Here is a 9,234-nt window from a genome sequence, read left to right as displayed (position 1 = left end):
AGTGTACAGATGAAGCGGAAGCTGTATGCTTACTCCCTCCGATCATGACACACTAATTTACACAAGAGACCTTTTGTTTTGACCATTATTAGGTCAGTTTTCCAGAGGTCAGTTGATCAGAGGGGGCACGGGTGGCCCAGTCGTCCAAGGCGCCGCGATTCGCTGTGCAGAGTTGCGTCCCTTGGGCACGCCAAATCCTATGATTTTGGGTTCGAATCCCGGTTCGCCCCGATTATGTTTCTAGGTTTGTCAGCACCATACCCGTGCTCGTGGGTTTCACTGAAGTGGTAAACGTCTAAGACCTGCATCACTTGGGGCTTTCCTCCCACATTAAGCTGACACGCCGTGATATAACTGGAATACTGTTAAAAGCGGCGTTAAACTCCCAACTCTCTCACTCACTCATTTGATCAGATATCTACATAAGATTAAAAGGACATTACACCAACACAGAAATCGCTCCATCAGAAGGGCCTCTAGCATCATGAAGCTGACACAATAGGATATATATATATATACATTCCATTTCACACCCACACTTCAACTGGAGAGGCCATACACAAAGCTTATGTAGCCATGGTAACAGTTGCTGCTGCTATTTGGACAAGACACCTGCTAAAATCTATTTGACTTACACTGCCACCGTGGTCTAGTGGTAGAGCGTCCGCCCAGAAAGTGTACGGTCTGGGGTTCAATCCCTGTCTGTTGTCATGGTTATATCAAAAGATGTTAAAAGATGGTGCTTGTTGTTGCCCTGTCTGGCACTCAGCATTAAGGTTCTGATAGAAGGACTGGTTGGATCAGTCAGAATACTGTGTCTGAGTGTGGTATTCATGTTAAACTGCAGCCTGGTATCTCTGTTGGTTAGCACTATAAAATCAGCGTTATTCCGGAATAGTACAAGCAGCCACACACACACACACACACACACACACACTCACACACATGCAAGCACATCGCTATATAAGTGCAATAACCAATATGTGGCCACAATACTTAGAAATATAATTTTTAGATTTTCATACCAACTCATTCTCAGGTTTAAAGCATTTTTTATTGATATCTTATTTAAAAAACAACAGAACTGTTGAAAGCATATGCATACTGTAACTGACAACTGATGTGATTCCGGTGAAGCAGGAATGTTTGGTAGGCCGGTATATTTGGACTATTTCAACAAATAATGAAAATGGAAGACAGCATGTTGTTCTTCCATAACCTGTTCTACAGCAGGAGGATGTGAGGCAAGGGTGTTTAATACGGATGAAAATCTCATAATTGATTTATGATGGCCTTAAGCCATCTTCGGAATACATCAATTGACGGCTTACATCACAGTGCAGACTCCTGTGATTCTCTTTGTCTCAGTTTTATGTTTATTGATAATTTATTGATGAATAGATCAGTACAGTTTCAGCGGGTGGTGTAACATTTCTGGTGTCTTTGCTACAAGAATCCATATTTCCCGTCTGATATATCATATAGCTGGAATATTGCTGAGTGCAGTGTTAAACAACAAACAAACAAACAAACAAACAAACACTCTTTGAATTTCAGCCTGATTCACTTTACTGTTGGACCCGTGAAGATTCCGGGGTAGAATAGGTCTTCAGCAACCCATGCTTGCCGTAAAAGGTGACTCTGCTTGTCATAAGAGGCGACCCACACACACACACAAGTGACATTGGGTCAATGTATGTGGTATGTGGCACCCTGTAGGGATTCCGGGTCAGAGTAGGTCACATCAAACGTTTTTGGTTGTAAGAGGCGACCAATGGACCATTTGGTCGGCTCAGTGTCTTGGTTGGTTGCATGTCATCGTACATGGATGGCATGGATCGTCGCTCATAATACTAATCACTGGACTGTCTGGTCCAGATTCTATTATTCCCATACATGCACATTCACACCTAGAAACATATTCATTGTCTCATGACATATGCACCAGAAAGCTGGTTGATGACTCAGGCCAGGTTTGGGGTCTAATACTGGCACAAATGCATGTAATGTCTCAGCAACAATTCACACACACATCGCTTCGCCTATAAATAATGAAGTCTGCACCTGACAATATAGTGACTGAAAACAAGAACAAGAATTACAAGACAGAATTAATGGAAAACTCTCAGACACTGACCACCTGATCCAGGACCTACGGTTGTGTGTTGAGGATCTACACTGACCACCTGATCCAGGGCCTACGGTTGAGTGTTGAGGATCTACACTGACCACCTGATCCAGGACCTACAGTTGAGTGTTGAGGATGTACACTGACCACCTGATCCTGGACCTATGGTTGAGTGTTGAGGACCTACACTGACCACCCGATCCAGGACCTATGGTTGAGTGTTGAGGATGTACATTGACCACCTGATCCAGGACCTACGGTTAAGTGTTGCGAACCTACACTGACCTCCTGATCCAGGATGTAGAGTTGAGTGTTGAGGACCTGCACTGACCACCTGATCCAGGACCTAAGGTTGAGTATCTTCACTGACCTCCTGATTCTGGACCTACAGTTGAGTGTTGAGGACCTCCAATGACCACCTGATCCTGGACCTACAGTTGAGTGTTGAGAAGCTACAGTGACCACCTGATCCAGGACCTATGGTTGAGTGTTGAGGACCTACACTGACCACCTGATCCAGGACCTACGGTTGAGTGTTGAGTATCTACACTGACCACCTGATCCAGGATGTACAGTTGAGTGTTGAGGACCTGTACTGACCTCCTGATCCAGGACCTGCGGTTAAGTGTTGCGGACCTACACTGACTTCCTGATTCAGGATGTACAGTTGAGTGTTGAGGACCTACACTGACCACCTGATCCAGGATGTACAGTGGAGTTTTGAGGATCTACACTGACCTCCTATTCCAGGACCTACTGTTGAGGATCTACACTGACCACCTGATCCTGGACCTACGGTTGAGTGTTGAGGACCTACACTGACCACCTGATCCAGGACCTACGTTTGAGAGTTGAGGACCTACACTGGCCACCTGATCCAGGACCTATTGTTGAATGTTGAGGATCTACACTGACCTCCTATTCCAGGACCTACGGTTGAGAGTTGAGGACCTACACTGACCACCTGATCCAGGACCTACGGTTGAGAGTTGAGGACCTACACTGGCCACCTGATCCAGGACCTACGGTTGAGTGTTGAGGACCTCCGATGACCACCTGATCGAGGACCTACGGTTGAGTGTTGAGGATCTACACTGACCTCCTATTCCAGGACCTACGGTTGAGTGTTGAGGACCTCCAATGACCACCTGATCCAGGACCTACAGTTGAATGTTGAGGACCTACACTGGCCACCTGATCCAGGACCTATGGTTGAGTGTTGAGGACCTACATTGACCACCTGATCAAGGACCTACGGTTGAGTGTTGCGGACCTACACTGACCACCTGATCCAGGACCTACGGTTGAGTGTCTACACTGACCTGATCCAGGACCTACAGTTAAGTGTTGCAGACCTACACTGACCTCTTGATCCAGGATGTAGAGTTGAGTGTTGAGGACCTGCACTGACCACCTGATCCAGGACCTACGGTTGAGTATCTTCACTGACCTCCTGATTCAGGACCTATGGTTGAATGTTGAAGATGAAACAGGTCAGGCCAAACCTATACTATTACACTACACATCGAGGCAGAACAAACTTTATTTATTAAATCACTGGATCCTGGCAAAGAAAAAGAGATGCTATTCACTGCAGCTTCTTGGTGCCCTAGACATTTCATCTACATATGCTCCCACAACTGTGACAAGGGATTCATGGTAGTATGAACCGAAGGATAAGGAACATAGTGTTGAAGGAATGGCCTGCCTTGTGTCAGTACAGTATCCACTGTGCCTCTACAATGTGGGAATCTGACACACATGTTGTCTCACTGTTCAGCAAGCTACTGAACACGGATAGTGTTTGATGGATGACTCCACCTGACAGGGTTGGTGTGGTCACACACCTGGTGGCTGATCCAGACCTTACAACACAGATTACAGACACTCACCTTATCAGTCAACAATTGAACAATAACACCCCATTACTCACCTGGTCGTTGGGGTCAGAATATGTTACTTGTGTGTGTGTATGGGGGGGCAAGGGTCATGTGGTCAGAATATGTCCGTAGTGTGTGGGCGCAAGGGTAGTCTGGGTAAGAATATGTCCCTAGTGTGTGGGGGCAAGGGTAGTCTGGGTAAGAATATGTCCCTAGTGTGTGGGGGCAAGGGTAGTCTAGGTAAGAATATGTCTATAGTGTGTGGGGGCAAGGGTAGTCTGGGTAAGAATATGTCCCTAGTGTGTGGGGGCAAGGGTAGTCTGGGTAAGAATATGTCCCTAGTGTGTGGGGGCAAGGGTAGTCTGGGTAAGAATATGTCCCTAGTGTGTGGGGGCAAGGGTAGTCTGGGTAAGAATATGTCCCTAGTGTGTGGGGGCAAGGGTCATGTGGTCTGAATATGTCCCTTGTATGTGTGGGGGCAAGGGTCGTCTGGCTCAGAAAATGTCCCTAGTTTGTGGGTGCAAGGGTCATCTGGTCTGAATAAGTCCCAACTATGTAGGGCAAGGGTCGTGTGGTCACAATATGTCCCTAGTTTTGGGGGTGCAAGGGTTGTCTGGGTCAGAATATGTCCCTAGTGTGTAGGGGCAAGGGTCGTGTTCCCCCTCAACCCTTTCTTTTCACTAAATATTTTATTTGGTATGGAAATCCTTTACACATCTCGTGCACTAGTTCATTAAAGTTGCCTGGTCTGAGAATATACGGATGTTGCTTAACTAATTTCCAGGTGTATAGATGGAATATTGCCGAGTGCAACTCCACCCAATAGAGTACCGGAGTACTAAAATTTTGAACTTTACTGAGAAAGTCTTTTCCCAAATATAAAATTTGTCATATGCAATATGCTGTCATACAGCTTTAATATTGCCAAGTGTTGCTTTAACCAAGAAACAAACATAATTACAAGAGGTGATTCAATTATGGTTTGATGGCCACAACATCTTGAGGAGTGCAGAGTTGCATCCCTTGGACACGCAAGAACCATTGATTGTAGGTTCGAAAGATAATGTTTCTAGGTTTGTCAGCACCATACATGTGCTCGTGGGTTTCACCAAAGTGGCAAACATCTAAAACCTGAGTCACTTCTGTTTCCCACGTTAAGCTGACACATCGTGATGTAATTGGAATACTGTTATTAACGGCATTAAACGTAACTCACTCACTCAACTACAAAAATTGGCGAGTGTAAATGAGAAGACAAAGTTGCTCACACTTGTCTACCTATCTCCATGTCTTGGTGACAATGTCTGACCACTCTGAGAAGCCAACATTCCCAAGTAGACATGCATAAATGTTATTTTACACCTGGCGTAACTATTCCATCTATATCCAAATGACTTGTTCTGGGCCAGGCAAACCAGTGCTTGACAGCATGAACACAATGATAGAGGACCAGCCAGGTGACATTGTAACTACCCAATCCACATTAGGTCAGAATACAACCCCATTGGTAACTGAGTATTGTTTCACTCCGCTTTAAGCAATATTCCAGCAATATCATGGCAGGGGACACCAGAAATGGGCTTCACACATTGTACCCATGTGGGGAATTCCCCTGGTCTTCAACGTGACGAGTGAACACTTTAACCACTAGGCTACCCCACCTCCCCTCATTGGAAACTGAAGACAAAGACACAACATGTACTGTCCTGGTTTATTCTGCCATAACATTACAGGCACTGTCCTAGATACACGTAAGATGAACAGTTGACTCACACGGAGTAAGGCACAGGCTAACACTGCTCTGGGCTTCAACACCTACAGGACTATCACAACATGTGACTCACGGTCCAACCACAGGAGCTCTCATTGATAAACAAATAACTTAGAGCGGTTTCAAGTCCACAGTTGTCATCTTCCCGAGGCAAGGGAATTTACTGACTATAAAAGTCCAGTTTCCACCCTATCCAAACAAGGCTGGAATTATGGAGTTACATTTTGGCTTGACCAACGAGTTTAAGCATAAGCCAATCAAAATCGTGTAATGAAATCAACATCTGGTTCATAAACTGCCATGAAGATCTCGGTCAGTTGCAGAATTTGCCAAGCATGTGTACCATCAACTTAGATATTTTCTAAATCTTTTCATGTTTTTAATCGAGGTGCTCACATGATTTGATTAACTTCGCGAAGTAAGACCCATCTTATTGCAATATAGCTCTTGACTATCTATCAGATCATCCTGACTGGGCGCCGCCATTTTGTTTGAAGCAAGAGATATGAGAGGCAGATTCTGATTGGTCAATAAGAGGGACATAGAAAGGACATAACTCGTAATAGCCACTGGTGGCCCTACGATTGAACCAAGAAGTTCCAGCCTAGTTCGACAAGGGTGGAAACTGGACTTTACATCCCTTGCCTCTGGAAGATGTCCAGCTGCTGACTGTCAGGTCCCACTTGAACACTACTTCACATACTGGAGACTAAGGACACGTATAGGTGGCAATATACATACAAAAATACATGTGAGTGAGAAGACAACAATTCCTGACAAGCTACTAACACATATGGCAATGGGAACAACGAGTGTTTCAGTTTCTTTAACAACAACTGTTACTTAAGTTACACAAGTTACCTCCCTTTGAATAATCTGATTAATTTTATTGATGTGATGAAAAGAAAGATAAAAACATTGAATCACTGACATCTGAATTTGTTCCTGTGTAGTGAAACCCGGCTAATCAAGACAGAAGAACAGCAAATCGTCTGCTGGAGACTGGTTTCCATACCAACAAGCTCTGGTTTCCCAAGATTTCTGGATTATCAGGGTTTCAATGTACATGTATCTGCAATATACCCCAATGTTATGGGGAGAGAGGAAGATGCTATCTGAGAGTGACATCATTGCTGAAGTAGCATTACAGTTTAAATCATTTTAAAAACAGTATTTGATGGGATGATGTCTTATAGATCAAGTTCTTCTAAAACATGCAATACAATATCCCAATACGTGGAACAAAACTTCAGCTGCTTCAAGCTCCGCAACTGACATAGACTACATGTACTATATATATACACACACACACAATATGTACATCAATAGCATTGTCAATAATAATACAAGGAGAAACTGTCCACATAAAATAAAATGAGGTAAAATGACATAGAAATTGCAAAAATAACATCATGAGGCAAAGAACTCTGAATATACACTGACAAACTAAAGTCAATATGTCACTTGTCACAATGTCTGTGTTCTTGAGTAAACACACATGCTTGCACTACACAGGTCCACCACTGTCTGATGTCTCCAGCACGCTCACTGTAATGGGCCATAAACAACACAACATGGAGACTTTAATAGGTTTACTGTTGGAAGTCAAACAGAGGGAAAGGAGCACGTCTTTTCACTTACATGTACTTATCAAACCAGACTGAATTATTTACTGTTTTAAGTCTATATAAAACCTAAAAGAACTGCAGAGTTTGACTGAAAGTACCATATTCAACATAATAAGCACCTAGGGCGCTCTCAAAATTAGAAATAGGGGGGGCTCTTATTAGAATATTATTTTTGTCGAGTTGAAAGATAAATTCAGTGGTTTATGCTGACAGCCTGAAATGTTTATATACGAGAGATATATTTTTCCAGAATTTAATTGCCCATATTTAAGGTGCATATAACACACGAGTGCGAATAAATAAGTCTTGTGTACATTGATCAATCGAAAGGGTGCCAATTGTGATTGTTCACTAGCCAATATATTAGCAAATATCGCCGTGGGCGCTTATTACGTCAAATACGGTATGTTTTTTTCAAAAGCATGCTTCTGTTTGAATTTCGTAACATTTATTTCAAAATAAATGTGCATGATAAAACCTCACATCAATTCAGCTACAGACTACGGATACTAGACTTGGGCTTCAAGCTGCTGGTATTAGGCACGGAGTGTATGAAATCTAAGCCTGCTAGACGATTATAATATAATGTACTCTTATCTTTTATGAGCCTTTATAATACAATGCCTTATCTTTCTGAGCCTTGATGACCACATAGTGGTCAATATATTATACAGGCGTCAAGATGGCCATACATTGAACTTCACTTTATATTCAAGGTTCCTAGAAATGCTTTCAATAAATATAATATATGTGCTTTTCACATATGAAACATACATTGAACATTAAAAAACACTTTTTCCACCTTACTTTCCCAACTTTCAATAAATATCTATTTGTACATCAACAGCATAATAAACACATGTATAATGGTTTCTTCATCAGCATGGTTAATTTATTTTGAACATGTTTGAAAATGTCATACACTGGCCGATTATTTAATAAATAATCAACTTGTCACCTCTTTGCAGGATTCCTTTTGTATTAGTCCTATGTGGACATCCATGATTTATCCCATATCCTCCAGGGCTCCGTTCCTCAAAGCGATCTTAGCACTAAGGTGATCTTCAGTCCCACACTTTAACATAGGTTTACGATCATCGTAGTGCTAAGATCGCTTTGAGGAACGGGGCCCAGCTAAACATAAACTCAAGGCCTCCATATTGCTGTAGTGAACAGTCTATATCCAGGGCCACTTGCATAAAGCGATCTTAGCACTAAGACTATGTTAAAGTATGGGAGTTATGATCATCTTAGCGCTAAGATTGCTTTGTGCAAGTGGGTCCAGAACCCTTGTAACACACAAGAAATACATTCCAATTTAAAAAAAAAAAATTAGATACACAGAAAACTTATGTTTCAGATTTTCTTACATAAGTTAAATCATTTCTGAAATCTTACTAAGCTGTACAAAGGGAGTTTAAGGACAATCATTTGGTTCAGTTGTTGAATCTTTCCTGCAAATTTACTTTTAACGTATTTCAACATGGTAAACGATAGGTGAGTCTGGGTTGCTTTGACCTGAACATTCTATTGTACACACGACAGAGATGTTGATCAGTAAACACACAGGTAACCAACACAAGCCTACTGAAGCAAGTGGTATTTGACAGTGCGGACATTATTCATACATTTCTGCAGAAAGGAACGGGGGACTTGAATTGAAAAGCTTCACTTCTGGCTGGTACTCGATCACATTGATGGGCCTGTAGTGTGACATAATGTTATACAATAGCTGGAGAGAATGCCTAATCAATAACCAATCAGTGATATTGATCACCTGATATATCGCTACATTAATGAGGGTGAGGAAGGTGGGGATTAGCTACT

This window comes from Haliotis cracherodii, unplaced genomic scaffold (assembly GCF_022045235.1).
Source record: "Haliotis cracherodii isolate W230 unplaced genomic scaffold, xgHalCrac1.p SCAF_8, whole genome shotgun sequence".
Lineage (NCBI taxonomy): Eukaryota > Metazoa > Mollusca > Gastropoda > Lepetellida > Haliotidae > Haliotis > Haliotis cracherodii.
The sequence above is the reverse complement of the archived record's forward strand: the minus strand, read 5'-3'. Positions refer to the sequence as shown.